This window comes from Triticum urartu, chromosome 3, assembly GCF_003073215.2.
Source record: "Triticum urartu cultivar G1812 chromosome 3, Tu2.1, whole genome shotgun sequence".
Taxonomy (NCBI): Eukaryota; Viridiplantae; Streptophyta; class Magnoliopsida; order Poales; family Poaceae; genus Triticum; species Triticum urartu.
Window position 1 is genome coordinate 515,754,186 of NC_053024.1, and position 19,620 is coordinate 515,773,805.

A 19,620-nucleotide genomic window follows, 5' to 3' on the forward strand; every position below is an offset into this window, starting at 1 on the left:
AGGTTTCCACATACGGCCCCGAACGATGTGAACAGGGTCCCGAGACGCCAAACGGGCCCTCGACATACCCGGCCATGGTGTATCTACCGCAACATAGCCCACCCCTAGGGTCAGCGCTACGCACGGCTGCCAACACATATCCTACAAACACCAGAAACTATTTGCAACTCCTGGACAGAGTACTAGGGTGATTAAGAAGCCGAGAGGGTCCATTGGTTTCGGGCCCAATGTACGGTAGTAACTGCATCTTAAATCACACATACAATTCTCAGTTCTTAGGGACGGTCTCAATGAAACAACCCACCATGTACTCCTACATGGCCTCTCATCGATACCTTTACCAAAACATGTTCAACACATCCCTCACATTACCGACATAAGCATTTCACTCTAGCCCATCACCCAGATGAACCAGACCTGACACAACTCTAAGCATAGCAGGCATAGCAAGGTAGGAATCACATACATGGCTCAATCAACTCCTACACATGCTAGTGGGTTTCATCTAGTTATTGTGGCAATGACAGGTCATGCAGAGGATAAGGGTTCAACTACCGTAGCACACAGCAGATTGAAACGCGTTGTCTTAATGCAGTAAATAAGAGCAGAAGCGAGAACATGGGTTGTATCGGAATGATCAATGGTTGCTTGCCTGATGGAGTGGTAGTGGGATACTGCCCTTCAGTTGGATACTCGTGAATATCCTCGGAGGCAGAACCAACCACGAAGAACACATCGGAACACAATCAACACATGACGATATGCAACAATATGATGCATGCTATGATATGGCAATATGAATGTGTCTTGGCCTAATGCAAGCTATAACAGAAAGGATTGAACTTATTTGAATCAAAGATTCAATTATTAGCTTATTAAACATGGCTTTAATGGTGCATTTCCTTATTCTGCTTAAACAGAAAGGTAAACTTGTTTTGTCATGCATGAAACCATTACAGATGGATAGATTGAATTTTTCTGATCATTTTTCATATATAAATCTTTGCATTTGGAGCTATGGTTGATTTTCTATGATTTTTAGAAGTTTTGACTATTTTCTGGAATTTCCTGTATAAGAATAAATCCAGTAATTTAATTACTGCGTCAGCATTACGTCAGGGTGACGTCAGTGGTCAACGGGGATGTCCAGGTCAAACCTGACTGGTGGGTCCCGTGTGTCAGTAGTTAATTAAGCTAATTATCTTTAGTTAAAACTAATCTGATTTAGTTAACAAAGGGGGCCCACTTGTCATTGACTCAGGGGAGTCAAACTGGGGTCAAACCCCTGGTCAGTGGGGCTAATCCCGCCGGCGTTGAGTCGCCGGCGAGGCCCAAGACGGTGGCGCGGCTCGGAAAACACCCACAGGGCACAGGCGAGGCCGTTCTTGGGCTCGTTGGAGAGCTCTTGCAGTCGCGCATCTAGTGGTGGTGGAGGCCGGGCCTATGGTGGCCGGAGACAACGACGGCGAGCTCCAAGGCGGCGGCCGGAGTTCAGCCATGTGTGGGGTTTGGGCTACGGCGTGCAAACACGGAAACTGAGGCGCTAGCGAGGCACTACGCGATGCGGCAAGCATGTTGCATAGCACGGGATGACCAAATGGTCGCCGGAGCGACGCCGGCGACGAGCTCGAGCGGAGATGAGCTTCGGCCATGGTGGAACTATGGCCTAGAGGGTGCAAATGCGTGGGAAAGAAGAGGGGGAAGGCGGCGGAGCTCACAGGGAGGTCGATGAGCAGCTCAGTGGGCTCGGGGACGACCGGAGCGAGGCGAATCGATGAATGGCGTCCGGCGGGTACCGAGGTTGAAGACGGCGCGATAGCGGCGATGCAGGGCCTCCGGCGAAGCATGGCTCGGTGGGGAGGGCGAGGGCGTCGTGGCGGAGCGATTTGGCTTGTCGGAGGGGCGAGGGGGTGGCTCTGGCGTCGTGTACGGCGAACGGCGGCGAGGAACGCGCTCGGGCATCGCGGGAGAGAGTGAGGGAGACGAGGGGAAGAGTGAGCGAGGATGAGAGGGGGACGTGGGGGTCACGTGGCATCCCTGGACGTCTCCAGGACGTCGGCAGAAGCAGGAGGTGGCCGGCGTGTGGCCGCGGGCGCCGGTCACGCGCTCCGCGTCCTTCTGGCACGAGGAGGACGACGACTGGCAGGACCAGTCGGCTGGGCCAAGCCAGGTGGGCTGGGCCAGCACAGGTAAGGCCCAGGTAGCTTCCCTCTCTCTCTCTCTTTTATTTGTTTCTGTTTTTCTATTTAACTGCAACTGTTGGGCTTTAATTAAAATACTAAAACGTTTCCAAAAATCCTGAAAATAATTGTGGGCTCTGTTTAGATTATTTCCAACAGCAAACATTTATTTCCAGAATTATTTGGGCATTTAAATTATTTTATAGCATTTAAATGCCCAAATTCAAATACTTATGATTTAATTCAATGACCTTCTGTTGACCTAGAAAAATGTGCACCAATTTTGCCAGAGGTTTTAACCCAAGACAAAGAGGGTGAACTTTTTAGAAGGGCATTTCAGGTTCATTGAAAATATTTTAGTAAACCCTAGTTGTTTCCAGGGGGTGTTGGGGGTTTCTGCCTTCCCCATTTCAAATTTAAGAGAAATTTAAACATGATGCACACTCTAATGCTTGAACTAGCTAGGGTGTGACAATAAGGATCCACCTTTTTACCTACGCCTTCTTCCTCCTTTGCCTATCCATCCTCTGCGCACCCGAGCTCCAGCGCCCAAGCCCGCACTTCTTACCTCAACCCTCTCCAACAATGTCCGGAACGGGAGGCAAGTGGATGGTCTCCTCTGTCATGGAGGGCCATGTCAAAAGGTTAAGGAAGGCCGGATACTTGTCCAAAGACATCGCGCACCGGCTTCCTGAGGAGGGGCAGCTTCTTCCCACCCCAAGGCCCCATGAGAGGGTAGTATTTCTTCCCCACTTCCTCCGCGGACTGGATTTTCCTCTCCACCCATTTGTCCGCGGGCTCACGTTCTACTATGGCCTAGATTTCCACGATCTGGCCCCAAACTTCATCCTTAATATCTCGGCGTTTATCGTCATGTGCGAGGCTTTCCTCTGCATTCGCCCCCATTTCGGCCTCTGGCTCAAGACCTTCAACGTCAAGCCAAAGGTGGTGCGCGGAAACCAGGCGGAGTGCAGAGGTGCCATGGCGGGCAAAATTGCCAACGTCCTATGGCTCGAGGGCTCCTTTGTGGAGACCTTGAAGGGGTGGCAGTCAGGGTGGTTTTACATCACCGAGCCACGCGATCCGAAGTGGATCGCAACCCCTGAATTCCGATCCGGACCCCCTACGCGGCTCATGTCCTGGAAGGAGATGAGCTTGTCGTGGGGCGACGAAGAAGAGTTGAACGGACTGCAAAAATGCATCCAGTCCCTGGTGAATAAGCAGCTCAAGCTTGTCAACGTAATCCAGGTCATGCTCGTCCGCCGGATCCTTCCGTGTCAAGAACGGGACTTCAATTTGTGGGAGTTTAACCCAACGCAGCACCGAACTCTGAGCGGACTCTTCGACACGACATACGAAGATGTCTGGAGGGGGCTAACCAAAGGCGCCGAGGCTCCCACATCCGCCTCCAAAGACCGCGGATTCAGCTCGCAGCGTCCTGCTGGCGAGGTAAGATATTTCCATATTTTACAGGATGTTAAGTTTTTTCATAGTTTGACTCTATGCGGGATCTAAACTCCCTCACCTTTGACAGGATTGGCGGGAGAAGTCCGGACAGATTAACTGTCCGGCTCCCTTGCCCGAAGACCCAGCCCCTGCTCTCCTAGAGAAGCTGCTGGTTCCGGCACCTTATGTGGTGCCGGAGAGGAAGGCCAAGAAGAAGAAGGCCACGGGGACTCAAAAGAGTTCCCGGCATATGGTGGTGTCGGACTCGTCGTCCGACGAGTCCGAGACGCACTCCTCCCGTGAAGGCGAGGAGGAGGAAGAAGAAACCTCTCCCCCTCCAGCGGGGGGAGGAAAGAAGAGGAAGGCCGCCCCAGTAGGGGAGGCCAAGGGGTCCAAGAAGAGGAAAACCCCTCCACCGGACTACGTCCCCGACGCCGACGAGGACGAAGAGCAGTGGCCGGACAGGGCCAAGCGTCCGGCGAGATCGTAAGTGTTCGGATACCAGAGTAACTCGTGATATTCCTTTTGTTGCACAGCTTTCCCTAATGTCGGATATAATCATGCAGTCCGCCCAAGGACGGGCTCGACGAGTCGTCGAGCGGCTCCCTGGATTCATCGGACGTGAATTCAGTTCCGACCGCTGCTTCCCCCTGTGCTGTGGATGACGCCGAAGTGGCGTCGCGACAAGCTCCGGGGTGAGAGGAGGTGGTCCAGGAGGAGCCGCGAGGCGACCTCCCGGACTCCAGGAGTGAAGGGGACAAGACCCCCCTGGGCTCCAAGTCCGGCTTTAAGCCGGACACTGCGCCGGAATCATCAACGGTTCCAGACCGCGGTAGGCGAACTCCTGCCAAGAGGAGCAAGCCCACTGAGCCGGCGTCCTCCGTCCAACCGGAGGCGCCGGGCAATCTGCTGGAGGAGCTTAAGGGCGCCTCCATCGACGAGGAGCACCGTGCCATCATGAGTATGGTGGTCCAGAAGGTTCGGTCCGCCAAAAGCGGACTGACTGAAGCTTGTGCTAGCCTTCTAACAGGCTTCGAGGTAAGTAAAAATATGTAAAAATATTACCATATAGACAGTAGCCCCTGATGCTCTGTTTGGCGTTCGGAAAGAAAAGCCGAATAGAGGATCTATTAAATATCGCAGGAGTCAAACTAAAAAGGAGTCAATATACGTATGCAGGCTTCGCTGCTGGCCATCGCCGCACTGACTGCGGAGGTGGGTGCCCTGAAGCAGGGCCTCGAGCGGACCGAGCAAGAGCTCGGCTTTGCCAAACGGCAGCTCGAGGAGAAAGAAGGTAAGGGATACCTTATAGAAAAATGCCTATAGGAAGGCGCAATTGCAAAAAATGACAGGAGTATACTGCTTATTGTAGGGGCCACAACTGAGGTGGCGACCCTCAAGCAGGCGCTGTCCGAGGCCGAGAAAAAAGCGGCCACGGAGCGCACCGAGCGGGAGAAATTTGAGGCGCAGGTCGGCGAGGTGCGGCAAGAGCTTCAGGTTCTCATGCAAAAACATGAGAGTTTGGAGCTCGACTCGAAGACGCGAGCGTCCGAGCTTGCTGCGGCCCTTAAAACTGCCAAATCTACCAAGGCCGAAGCCCAGAAGGCCCTCCAGGAATTGGATGCGGTGAAAAAGATAGCGGCGGGTAAGGCATTCTATATGCAAAGCAGACATATAAAAGTAAACTACTTGTTACTTACCCGAATCCGGAGCTCTCCAGGGGCATTCGCAGATCTTCCCCGCAGCGTATCGGATGCCACCGCATTCTACCGAGCCGAGGAAGGCAGCTCGACGGAGAAGGTGTTCTGGTCTCAGTACGCTGAGGCCGGACACCTTGTGCCCTTGAGCGACCAGCTGAAGCAGCTGGTCGAGCTCCACAAGGCGGCCAAACAGGCCCTGAAGGGCTTCATAGTTCGGCTGTGGCCTGGAGAGGCCCTGCCTGGGAGCTACTTCGGACTGGTGCGGCGGCTGGTGGAGGCTTGTCCAAGGCGCGAGGTCATCAAGCGCTCTGTCTGCATCGAAGGTGCCCGTAGGGCCCTTGCCCGTGCAAAGGTGCACTAGGGTAAGCTGGACGGTGAGAAGCTTGTGAAGGACGGGCCGCCGCCGGGGAAGGAGCATCGCAAGCCCGAGAACTATTACAAGGATGTTCTTGCTGGTGCCCGCCTTGTGGCGGATGAATGTACCAAGGATGTAATTTTTGAATGAACTCGCTCGTGTTATCCTGTGCGCTGAAAACTTGTTCATATGCGCTAAGCAATGCTTGAATTTAAAATATTACTTTCTGTGCGGCCGTTTATCGAAAAATTGAGAGATGGCCAGTCGTCGGCTTCTGCCCCCATGCCACTAGTGCTGGGGTGTTCGGGATAAATCTGAGCACTCTTTTTCCCATGATTGGGTCCGTCGAGGGAGGCGGTCAGCACAACGAACAAGGCAATCGGACTATAATGCTTGAACACTCTCACTTAGCCATAGAACTCTATAATTTTAAATTTCGGTGAAGCCCCTAGTATTCGGAAGACCGAGTTTGGGGCGCTATCCACGCCTTGGCCGGACAAAGCCGGTTCCTTGCTCGAAGCGGCATAAGCCTTTAAGGACTCGAAAAACCTCTCGAACAGCGACCGGTCTCTCGCCTCATCATGACAGTCAGTTTTAGCTTTCTCCACTGAGGTGCTCAGCCCAGCTCAACTGGGGCACAATTGCAGTGGTTCTCCTAGTGCTACCTTAGCCGATATAGCAGAACGTAAGGCACCAAAACATAGGAGCCGGGCAAACCCAACTATTGACCCAAATCATGGTTCGGAGCTGATGCATATAGTGCTATAAGTTTGGGGTGCCGCACTTGTGAAAGTGGACGGACTTCTCATGCCATATTGATGGGTACTGAAGCCCCTGGCATATTTTGCCGTACCACAGTGTACGGATGCAGCATGTTATTAATAAACATATATATAAAAAGAGGGTAATGCAAAAAATAGACAAAAAGCTATGCATTGTTTATAGAAAGGCTGCTATGAAAGAGGAACGATACAAATAGTGCGATAAGCAAAATAAATTGGACTATTTAACATGTCCTGGCCAGGGGCAGGCCGCGGAATTGTATTAAAAAACAGGTATACTGCTCGCAATAGAGACCACCTGGGAGTTCCATAATGCGGCGTGGCTTGTCTGCTTCCCTGGATCTTGCATCGTTTGTGCGGCAGTTGAATTGCCGAACGGGTCGTCCGAAGTATGGAGTCCTGAGAGTAAGAGAAAAAAGAAGAAGGAATCCGGCAGCCCCTAGTGCGGTTTAAGCCGTATTTCGGGCGTGCCGTGATAGTGCCCCTTCCCCTGTGCCCATGGTATTTCAAGAGCGTAGTTATGTATGCGAAGCGCTGGTTTCGCTATATCGCGAGGGCTAGGGTTGGGGCCGCATTGCTACACTAGCTCGGAACATGCCAGGCGGTCTTGTTTTAGGGTACTTCGGGCGCGCTTGACAGTGTCCCGCTTTTTGAAGGCCGAACTGGAGAACTGCCTAGAGAGGCTGCTTTGTACTTCTGCTGCGAGCGCTGCCGTGTGCTCCTCCGTTCGGAGGGAGCGTTCAGTGTTCCCATTGACCGTGATTACTCCTCTAGGGCCTGGCATCTTGAGCTTGAGGTATACATAGTGCGGTACTGCGTTGAATTTTGCGAATGCGGTTCGCCCGAGCAGTGCGTGATAGCCACTACAGAACGGGACTATGTCGAAGATTAACTCCTCGCTTCGGAAGTTATCCGGAGATCCGAAGACCACTTCCAGTGTAACTGAGCCTGTACAGTTGGCTTCTACACCTGGTATGATGCCTTTAAAGGTCGTTTTGGTGGGCTTGATCCTTGAGGGATCTATGCCCATCTTTCACACTGTATCCTGGTAAAGCAGGTTCAGGCTACTGCCGCCGTCCATGAGGACTCTTGTGAGATGAAATCCGTCAATGATTGGGTCTAGAACCAATGCGGCGAAGCCGCCGTGACGGATGCTAGTGGGGTGGTCCCTTCGATCAAAGGTGATCGGGCAGGAGGACCATGGGTTGAACTTTGGGGCGACCGGCTCCATCGCATATACGTCCCGTAACGCACGCTTCCGCTCCCTCTTGGGGATGTGGGTTGCGTATATCATGTTCACCGTCCGCACTTGCGGGGGAAATCCTTTCTGTCCACTGTTGTTCGACGGCCTGTGCTCCTCCTCGTCGTCGCTATGCAGCCCCTTGTCTTTGTTTTCGGCTCTTAACTTGCCTGCCTGCTTGAACACCCAACAATTCCTGTTGGTGTGATTGGCTGGCTTTTCGGGGGTGCCATGTATCTGGCACAAGCGGTCGAGTATTCGGTCCAAACTGGACGGGCCCTGAGTTTTTCTTTTGAATGGCTGTTTCCGTTGACTGGATTTGTAGCCTCGGAATCCGGCATTAACTGCCGTATACTCGTTGCTGTCGCTGTTAACGCGGCGCTTTTGTTTGTTCCGACGCGACCTGTCACTTTTGTCCTTGGTATTCGAATTACCAGTGTTCTTGGTTAAGTTGTTACTGTGAGCTAGCCAGCTGTCTTCTCCTGCGCAAAAGCGGGTCATGAGTGTCGTGAGGGCTGCCATAGATTTCGGCTTTTCCTGTCCCAGGTGCCGGGCCAGCCACTCGTCACGAATATTATGCTTGAAGGCCGCTAAGGCCTCTGCGTCCGAACAGTCGACTATCTGGTTTTTCTTTGTTAGGAACCGTGTCCAGAATTGCCTGGCCGATTCTTCTGGCTGCTGAATTATATGGCTTAGGTCATCGGCGTCCGGTGGTCGCACATAAGTGCCCTGGAAGTTGTCAAGGAATGCGGCTTCCAGGTCCTCCCAAGAACCGATTGAGTTTGCTGGCAAGCTGTTAAGCCAATGCCGGGCCGGTCCCTTAAGTTTGAGTGGGAGGTATTTGATGGCGTGTAGATCATCGCCGTGGGCCATGTGGATATGAAGGAGATAATCATCGATCCATACCGCAGGATCTGTTGTGCCATCGTACGATTTGATGTTTACGGGTTTGAAGCCCTCGGGGATTTTATGATCCATTACTTCATCTGTGAAGCATAGTGGGTGTGCGGCACCTCTGTATTGGGCTATATCACGACGTAGCTCGAAGGAGCTTTGTCTGTTGAGTTCGGCCCGGCCGGATTCATTGCGTCCGGAGTGACGATCACCGTCACGTGCCGTGGGGTGCCTGCGCGATTCGTAGATCGATCTTGTTTGCCTTGCCTTGTCCTCCAGGATGTCGCGCAGGTCGGGCGCATTTTCCCGTGCCTTAGTATGCTTGACGCGGTGTCGGGGCATGGCTTGAGTGGAGGGCCAAGAGGCCTCTCTGTCACGGCCGCGAGGTGGCCGGTCGGCCATGTCATGCGCTGGTGATGTAGGTGCTTCCTCCTCTAGTCGGGGTAGCAGCCTGCGCTTTGGGTAACTCTTGGAGGGGCGTTCGAGTTCATACTCTTCGGCCGCAAGGACTTCAGTCCATCTGTCAGCTAGCAAATCCTAATCAGCTCTAAGCTGTTGCCGCTTTTTCTTGAGGCTGCTTGCCGTGGCCATGAGCCTGCGTTTAAAACGCTCTTGTTCGGCAAGATCCTCTGGCACGACGAACTCGTCGTCGTTGAGGCTTGCCTCGTCTTCGGAGGGAGGCGTATAATTATCGTCCTCAACCTCTTGGTCCGCCGCCCTCTCATGAGGGCTGGCTTCTCTGTCCTCCTGTGCGAATTTTGCTGGAGGGGGTGTTCTTCGGCACTATCCGGAGTAGTATTATCTCCCGTGCCGGAATCACCGTTTTTGCTTTGGCGGGATTTAGAGCGGCGCCGCTGACGCCGGCGCTTCGGCTGTTTCTTAGAGGTATTGTCCACCGCTGTTCCATCGCCATCTCCATCCTTTGGAGTGTCCACCATATATATGTCATATGACGAGGTGGCCTTCCAACGCCCTACAGGTGTTGGTTCTTGTTCGTCTCCTGCATCGTCGTCCATGCCATCGATGTCTTCGGAGTCGAAGTCAAGCATGTCGGTTAAGTCGTCGACGGTGGCTACGAAGTGGGTGGTGGGTGGGTTTTGAATTTCTTCATCGTCCATATCCCAACCTTGCTGACCGTAGTCCGGCCAGGGCTCTCCTGATAAAGAGAGAGACTTTAGAGAATTCAGGATGTCGCCGAAGGGCGAGTGCTGAAAGATATCCGCGGCGGTGAACTCCATTATCGGCGCTCAATCGGATTCGATCGGCGGGGGCGCGGGGGGCTCGGAGTTCGGAGAGGAATCCGGCTCCTCGGAGTCACGGGCCATGCGGAGTGCGGGGCTGGAATTCGGCTCGATCGCCTCTGAGATCGCAGCCCCTGAGACAGCATCCAACCGCTGATCCTCGATTGGCGCAGTGGGCTCCGAATCAATGGTCGGAACCGATGCGTGTGCGGCCTCCAAGGCGCTGTTCGGCGGCAGAGCTATATCATGCCCATCGAGACAGTGCAACACGCTTGGTTGTGGCTCGAATCCGTCGAAGATCAAGTCCCCGCGGATGTCAGCCGTGTAGTTTAGGCTTCCAAACCTGACCTGATGGCCAGGGGTGTAACTTTCGATCTGCTCAAGGTGACCAAGCGAGTTGGCCCGCAGTGCGAAGCCGCCGAAGACGAAGATCTGTCCGGGAAGAAAAGTCTCACCCTGGACTGCATCGTGGTTGATGATCAAAGAAGCCATCGGGCCTGAAAGCGACGACACAGAGGAACTCTCAATGAAAGCACCAATGTCGGTGTCAAAACCGGCGGATCTCGGGTAGGGGGTCCCGAACTGTGCATCTAGGCCGGATGGTAACAGGAGACAAGGGACACAATGTTTTACCCAGGTTCGGGCCCTCTTGATGGAGGTAAAACCCTACGTCCTGCTTGATTAATATTGATGATATGGGTAGTACAAGAGTAGATCTACCACGAGATTAAGGAGGCTAAACCCTAGAAGCTAGCCTATGGTATGATTGTTGTATGTTGAAGTTGTCCTACGGACTAAAACCCTCCGGTTTATATAGACACCGGAGAGGGTTAGGGTTACACAAAGTCGGTTACAATGGTAGGAGATCTTGAATATCCGCATCGCCAAGCTTGCCTTCCACGCCAAGGAAAGTCCCATCCGGACACGGGACGAAGTCTTCAATCTTGTATCTTCATAGTCCTGGAGTTCGGCTGAAGGTATAGTCCGGCTACCCGAACACCCCCTAATCCAGGTCTCCCTCAATCAGCAAGCCATAAAAAATAAATGGATCTTCAAGAGGAAGACGGACGGTGATAGTAGTGTTACTATCTACAAAGCTAGAATTGTCGCAAAAGGTTTTCGACAAGTTTAAGGTGTTGACTACGATGAGAGTTTCTCACTCGTATCTATGCTTAAGTCTGTCCAAATCATGTTAGCAATTGCTGCATTTTATGAAATCTGGCAAATGGATAAACAAAACTGCATTCCTTAATGGATTTATTAAAGAAGAGTTGTATATGATGCAACTAGAAGGTTTTGTCAATCCTAAAGGTGCTAACAAAATATGCAAGCTCCAGCGATCCATCTATGGACTGGTGCAAGCATCTCGGAGTTGGAATATATGCTTTGATAAGTTGATCAAAGCATATAGTTTTATACAGACTTGCGGTGAAGCCTGTATTTACAAGAAAGTGAGTGGGAGCACTACAACATTTCTGATAAATATATGTGAATGACATATTGTTGATCGGAGATAATGTAGAATTACTCTGCAAAGCATAAAGGAATGTTTGAAAGGAGTTTTTCAAAGAAAGACCTCGGTGAAGCTGCTTACATATTGAGCATCAAGATCTATAGAGATAGATCAAGACGCTTGATAAGTTTTTCAATGAGTACATACCTTGACAAGATTTTGAAGTAGTTCAAAATGGAACAGTCAAAGAAAGAGTTCTTGCCTGTGTTACACGGTGTGAAACTGAGTAAGACTCAAAGCCCGACCACGGCAGAAGATAGAGAGAGAATGAAAGTCATTCACTATGCCTCAGCCATAGGTTCTATAAAGTATGCCATGCTGTGTACCAGACCTATTGTATACCCTGCCCTGAGTTTGGCAAGGGACTACAATAGTGATCTAGGAGTAGATCACTGGACATTGGTCAAAATTATCCTTAGTGGAATAAGGATATGTTTCTCGATTATGGAGGTGACAAAAGGTTCGTCGTAAAGGGTTACGTCGATGCAAGTTTTGACACTGATCCAGATGACTCAAAGTCTCAATCTGGATACATATTGAAAGTGGGAGAAATTAGCTAGAGTAGCTCCATGCAGAGCATTGTTGACATAGAAATTTGCAAAATACTTACGGATCTGAATGTGGCAGACCCGTTGACTAAACTTCCCTCACAAGCAAAACATGATCACACCTTAGTACTCTTTGGGTATTAATCACATAGTGATGTGAACTAGATTATTGACTCTAGTAAACCCTTTGGGTGTTGGTCACATGACGATGTGAACTATGGGTGTTAATCACATGGTAATGTGAACTACTGATGTTAAATCACATGGTGATGTGAACTAGATTATTGACTCTAGTGCAAGTGGGGGACTGAAGGAAATATGCCCTAGAGGCAATAATAAAGTTATTATTTATTTCCTTATATCATGATAAATGTTTATTATTCATGCTAGAATTGTATTAACCGGAAACATAATACATGTGTGAATACATAGACAAACAGTATGTCACTAGTGTGCCTCTACTTGACTAGCTTGTTGAATCAAAGATGGTTAAGTTTCCTAACCATAGACATGATTTGTTATTTGATTAACAGGGTCACATCATTAGAGAATGATGTGATTGACTTGACCCATTCCGTTAGCATAGCACTTGATCGTTTAGTTTGTTGCTATTGCTTTCTTCATGACTTATACATGTTCCTATGACTATGAGATTATGCAACTCCCGTTTACCGGAGGAACACTTTGTGTGCTACCAAACGTCACAACGTAACTGGGTGATTATAAAGGTGCTCTACAGGTGTCTCCGAAGGTACTTGTTGGGTTGGCGTATTTCAAGATTAGGATTTGTCACTCCGATTGTCGGAGAGGTATCTCTGGGCCCTCTTGGTAATGCACATCACTTAAGCCTTGCAAGCATTGCAACTAATAAGTTAGTTGCGGGATGATGTATTATGGAACGAGTAAAAGAGACTTGCCGGTAACGAGATTGAACTAGGTATTGAGATACCGACGATCGAATCTCGGGCAAGTAACATACCGATGACAAAGGGAACAACATATGTTGTTATGCGGTCTGACCGATAAAGATCTTCGTAGAATATGTGGGAGCCAATATGAGCATCCAGGTTCCGCTATTGGTTATTGACCGGAGACGTGTCTCGGTCATGTCTACATAGTTCTCGAACCCGTAGGGTCCGCACGCTTAAGGTTTTGATGACAATTATATTATGAGTTTATGAGTTTTGATGTACCGAAGGAGTTCGGAGTCTCGGATGATATCGGGGACATGACGAGGAGTCTCGAGATGGTCGAGACGTAAAGATCGATATATTGTACGACTATATTCGTACATCGGAAAGGTTCCGAGTGATTCGGGTATTTTTCGGAGTACCAGAGAATTACGGGAATTCGCTGGGGAGTGTATGGGCCTTATTGGGCCATACGGGAATAGAGGGGAAAGGCCAAAAGGAAGGAGGCGCGCGCCCCCCCTCTGGTCCGAATTGGACAAGGGGTGCAGCCCACTTTTCCTTGTTCCTCTCCCCCTCTTTCCTTCTCTCCTACTCCAACAAGGAAAGGAGGAGTCCTACTCCCGATGGGAGTAGGACTCCCCCCTTGGCGCGCCCTCCTCCTAGGCCGGCCGCCTCCCTCCCTTGCTCCTTTATATACGGGGGCAGGGGGGCACCCCAGAGACACAACAGTTGATCATTAATCTCTTAGCCGTGTGCGGTGCCCCCCTCCACCATAGTCCTCGATAATATTGTAGTGGTGCTTAGGCGAAGCCCTGCGACAGTAGAACATCAAGATCGTCACCACACCGTCATGCTGACGGAACTCTTTCCCGACATTCTGCTGGATCGGAGTCCGAGGATCGTCATCGAGCTGAACGTGTGCTAGAACTCGGAGGTGTCGTAGTTTCGGTGCTTGATCGGTCGGGCCGTGAAGACGTACGACTACATCAACCGCGTTGTGCTAACGCTTCTGCTTTTGGTCTACGAGGGTACGTAGACAACACTCTCCCCTCTCGTTGCTATGCATCACCATGATCTTGCGTGTGTGTAGGAATTTTTTTGAAATTGCTACGTTCCCCAACAGCACCGACATCTAGCAATGAGTGTGTGTGAACATAAATGTAATGTCGGTGAGAAATACGTACTCCCCCAAGCTTAGGCTTTTGGCCTAAGTTGGTCTATGGCCACGGCTGGCCTGGCGGATATCCATAATAATAGTTGTTGGGGTCGTACTGTCATGAGGAAGAAGACTCTGACTTCCACTGGCTGACAGTCATCTCTGGATCCCAAGAATAAACAGATTGTCGTGAAGGCTCATCTTGTGGCTCCTGTTCCGGGGCTGGTGCAGGATTCTTGTAAGCTTGGACGGCAGCCCACGTAACGAGGTAGGGTCCTACAAAATTAAACAAAGAAGGAGCAGGCAGGATAATAGTCTCAGGATGATGTTTGTTAATGAACAATTGATACTTAAGCTCTCCTGCCCTATTCTTAACAATAAAATCATGTGCCACCATACTTTTATGATCTAGATAAACACGGGGCAGGACCTTTTCTTCCTTCTCAACATGCCTAATAGGTATGTTAAAATGTGCAGCTAGGCGTGTGGCATAGACGCCTCCAAAGGTGGGACCCTTAGTATGACTCATACTTAACCGTCTAGCAATAATACCGCCCATACTAAAAGTGTTGTCACTCTATAAACCGTGGTGCAGAATAATTATATCAGGGATACTAAGGTTTCCACAGTTTCCGCGTCCAATTAAACAAGGACTAGCAAATAATGCAAAGTAATGTAAAACGGGAAAATGTATGCTTGTGATTCGTGCATCGGAAACCTTCCTAGTTTTTCCTACAGTGATAGTATCAATAAACCCAGCCACATCATCATGATGTGGTTCTTCTGTCTTGCCCTCAAAAGGAACTAAACAAATCCGACAGAAATCATAAAGTGACATCTCCTTATGCTCATCATATAAATGAAACTTCACCATAGGTGGTGAGTTCCTAGAATGAAAATAAATGTTTTGCACAAAATTATTTGTGAGTAAGAGATACTGATCGCATTGGTCGTGGAGGAAAGCGGTGAGGCCTGCATTGTGAGCCAATTCATGAAAATCTTCATAGATACCAGCTGCTCTCAAGAAATCTTCAGAACGCCATTCACACGCCCGAATCTCCGCGGTGCGCGGCAAATTATACTTAGGCTTCGGTGCCTTTTCCTTCGAGCTTTGGCTCGACGAGCCCCTCAAAAATCTCCTCATTATTTTTCTAAAATAATCTGAAATTTTTAGTAACTTCAAACAAAAGTGAACCAACTTCAATAAAACTGATAGCAACTACTCCTACAAGTGCCTAGAGCCTATATCAAGCATTAGAACTACTTGGAACCATATAAATTTGACATGCAAGCTCAAGAACATGGTCACCTATGTAGTACAAATTTGCAAAGAATAAAGCACCAGAACAAAAACTAATTGGACCAATGGAGGAGTCACATACCAAGGAACAATCTCCCCAAGCAGTTTTGCGAGAGGTGCTTTGAGCAAGGAGATCGAAAATCACAGCAAAAGTGGCTGGAACTCGTGCTTGAGTTGGTTTTTTCGGGTTTGTGTGAGACAGAGGAAGAAGATGGGTGCTGGGATAAGTGGAGGAGGGCCACCGTGGCCCACGAGGCAGGGGGGCGCGCCCACCACCCTCGTGGCCAGGTGGCAGCTCCTCCCGCGATAATTTTTGCACAGTAAATCCTCAAATATCCCTGAAAAAATCATATTAAATTGGCATGGCATTCTGAGGACTTTTATTTTCGGGATATTTTTATATTGCACGGATAAGCCAGGAAACAGACTGAAAATACTATTTTTACTTTATTTAATATAAATAACAGAAAGTAAAAGTGAAGGTACAGAAGGTGGTGCTTCTAGTTTCATCCATGTCATGCTCATCAAAAAGAATCCACTAACAAGGTTGATGAGGTATTGTTAACAAACTCATTCCGATAATCATGAAACCGGAGAAATTTCGAATAACACTAAGTTACCTCAACGGGGATATGCACATCCCCAATAATAATAATATCATATTTCTTCTTGACAGTCGGAAGAGGAAATTCAAAACCTCCAAATATAATCGATGGAATTTTTCCAATGGAGTTGATACTATGAACTTGAGGTTGTTTCCTCGGGAAGTGTACCATATGCTCATTACCATTAACATGAAAAGTGACATTGCCTTTGTTGCAATCAATAACAGCCCCGGCAGTATTAAGAAAAGATCTTCCAAGAATAATAGACATACTATCATCCTCGGGAATATCAAGTATAACAAAGTCCGTTAAAATAGTAACGTTTGCAACCACAACAGGCACATCCTCACAAATACCGACAGGTATAGCAGTTGATTTATCAGCCATTTGCAAAGATATTTCAGTAGGTGTCAACTTATTCAAGTCAAGTCTACGATATAAAGAGAGAGGCATAACACTAACACCGGCTCCAAGATCACATAAAGCAGTTTTAATATAATTTCTTTTAATGGAGCAGGGTATAGTAGGTACTCCGGGGTCTCCAAGTTTCTTTGGTATTCCACCCTTAAAAGTATTATTAGCAAGCATGGTGGAAATCTCAGCTTCCGGTATCTTTCTTTTATTAGTAATGATATCCTTCATATATTTAGCATAAGGATTTGTTCTGAGCACATCAGTTAATCGCATACGCAAAAAGATAGGTGATAACCCACAAGTATAGGGGATCGCAACAGCTTTCGAGGGTAGAGTATTCAACCCAAATTTATTGATTCGACACAAGGGGAGCCAAAGAATATTCTCAAGTATTAGCAGCTGAATTGTCAATTCAACCACACCTGGAAACTTAGTATCTGCAGCAAAGTGTTTAGTAGCAAAGTGATATGATAGTAGTAGTACCGGCAACAAAAGTAAAGACCAGGTGGCAGCTCCTCCCGCGGTAATTTTTGCACAATAAATCCTCAAATATTCCCGAAAAATCATATTAAATTGGCATGGCATTCTGAGGACTTTTATTTTCGGGATATTTTTATATTGCACGGATAATCAGATAACTGACAGAAAAATACTATTTTTACTTTAAAATAAAAAGTAAAAGTGGGGTGCAGAAGGTTGTGCTTCTAGTTTCATCCATCTCATGCTCATCAAAAAGAATACACTAACAAGGTTGATCAAGTCTTGTTAACAAACTCATTCCGATAATCATGAAACCGGAGAAATTTCGAATAACACTAAGTTACCTCAACGGGGATATGCACATCCCCAATAATAAGAATTTCATATTTCTTTTTGACAGTAGGAAGAGAAAATTCAAAACCTCCAAATATAATCGATGGAATTTTTCCAATAGAGTTGATACTATGAACTTGAGGTAGTTTCCTCGGAAAGTGTACCGTATGCTCATTACCATTAACATGAAAAGTGGCATTGCCTTTGTTGCAATCAATAACAGCCCCGGCAGTATTAAGAAAAGGTCTTCCAAGAATAATAGACATACTATCATCCTCGGGAATATCAAGTATAACAAAGTCCGTTAAAATAGTAACGTTTGCAACCACAACAGGCACATCCTCACAAATACCGACAGGTATAGTAGTTGATTTATCAGCCATTTGCAAAAATATTTCAGTAGGTGTCAACTTATTCAAGTCAAGTCTACGATATAAAGAGAGAGGCATAACACTAACACCGGCTCCAAGATCACATAAAGCAGTTTTAATATAATTTCTTCTAATGGAGCAAGGTATAGTAGGTACTCCGGGGTCTCCAAGTTTCTTCGGTATTCCACCCTTAAAAGTATAATTAGCAAACATGGTGGAAATCTCAGCTTCCGGTATCTTTCTTTTATTAGTAATGATATCTTTCATATATTTAGCATAAGGATTTGTTTTGAGCACATCAGTTAATCTCATATGCAAAAAGATAGGCCTAATCATTTCAGCAAAGCGCTCAAAATCCTCATCATCCTTTTTCTTGGATGGTTTCGGAGGAAAAGGCATGGGTTACCCAAGGTTCCCTTTCTTTACCATGTTTCCTAGCAACAAAGTATCTTTTATCATAACGTCGATTCTTTGATTGTGGGTTATCAAGATCAACATTAGGTTCAATTTCTACATCATTATCATTACTAGGTTGAGCATCATCATTAATATTTTCACTAGGTTCATGTTCATTACCAGATTGTGTTTCAGCATCAGACATAGAAATATCATTTGGATTATCAGGTGGTTCAGCAATAGGTTCACTAGAAGTTTGCACAGTTCTATCATTTTTCTTCTTCTTCTTTTTAGAAGAACTATGAACATCAATATTATTTGTTTGAGAATCTTGCTCGATTCTCTTAGGGTGGCCTTCAGGATACAAAGGTTCCTGAGTCATTCTACCAGTTCTCGTAGCCACTCTAACAACATAATCATTTTTCTTACTATTCATTTCATTAAGCACTTCTTTTTTAGCTTTAAATACTTGTTCTACTTGGGTGGTGACCATAGAAGCATGTTTGCTAATAAGTTTAAGTTCACCTTTAATATCAGCCATATAATCACCCAAGTGTCTAATCATATAAGCATTTTCTTTTAATTGTCTACCAAAATAAGCATTGAAGTCATCTTGCTTATACATAAAGTTATCAAACTCATCCAAGCACTGACTAGAAATTTTAGTAGGAGGGACTTCAGCTTTATCATATCTATAGAGAGAATTTACCTTTACTACATGTGTCGGGATATCGGGATCAGGAGGTTCTTCAACAAATAGATAATTGAGATCATAAGTTTCTTCAACAGGCGGTGAATTAAGACCATGTATTTCTTCAATAGGAGGTAAATTCTTAACGTCTTCAGCTTTAATACCTTTTTCTTTCATATATTTCTTTGCCTCTTGCATATCTTCAGAACTGAGAAATAGAACACCTCTCTTCTTCAGAGTTGGTTTAGGAATAGGCTCAGTAATTGGAGCCGGAGTTGGCTCAGGAGCTGGCTCAGGAGGTGCCTAATTATTTTCATTTGTCAACATATTATTCAATAGAATTTCAGCTTCATCCGGTGTTCTTTCCCTGAAAAGAGAACCAGCACAACTATCCAGGTAATCTCTTGAAGCATCGGTTAGTCCATTATAAAATATATCAAGTATTTCAGGTTTCTTAAGAGGATGATCAGGCAAAGCATTAAGTAACTTGAGAAGCCTCCCCCAAGCTTGTGGGAGACTCTCTTCTTTAATTTGCACAAAGTTGTATATTTCCCTCAAAGCAGCTTGTTTCTTATGAGTAGGGAAATATTTAGCAGAGAAGTAATAAATCATATCCTGAGGACTACGCACACAACCAGGATCAAGAGAATTAAACCATATCTTAGCATCACCCTTTAATAAAAACGGAAATATTTTGAGTAAATAGAGGTAACGTGATCTCTCATGATTAGTGAACAGGGCAGCTATATCATTTAACTTAGTAAGATATGCCACAACAGTTTCAGATTCATAGCCGTAAAATGGATCGGATTCAACCAAAGTAATTATATCTGATCAACAGAGAATTCATAATCTTTATCAGGACCACATATAGGTGAAGTAGCAAAAGCAAGATCGGGTTTCATTTTATCTCTAAGTGATTCTTTGTTCCATTTAATTAATAACCTCTTAAGCTCATATCTATCTCTGCAAGCTAAAATAGCTAAAGAAGCATCTTGATCAAATAAATAACCCTTAGAAATAACAGGCATATTTTCATCATCACTATCATCATCGTATTCAGA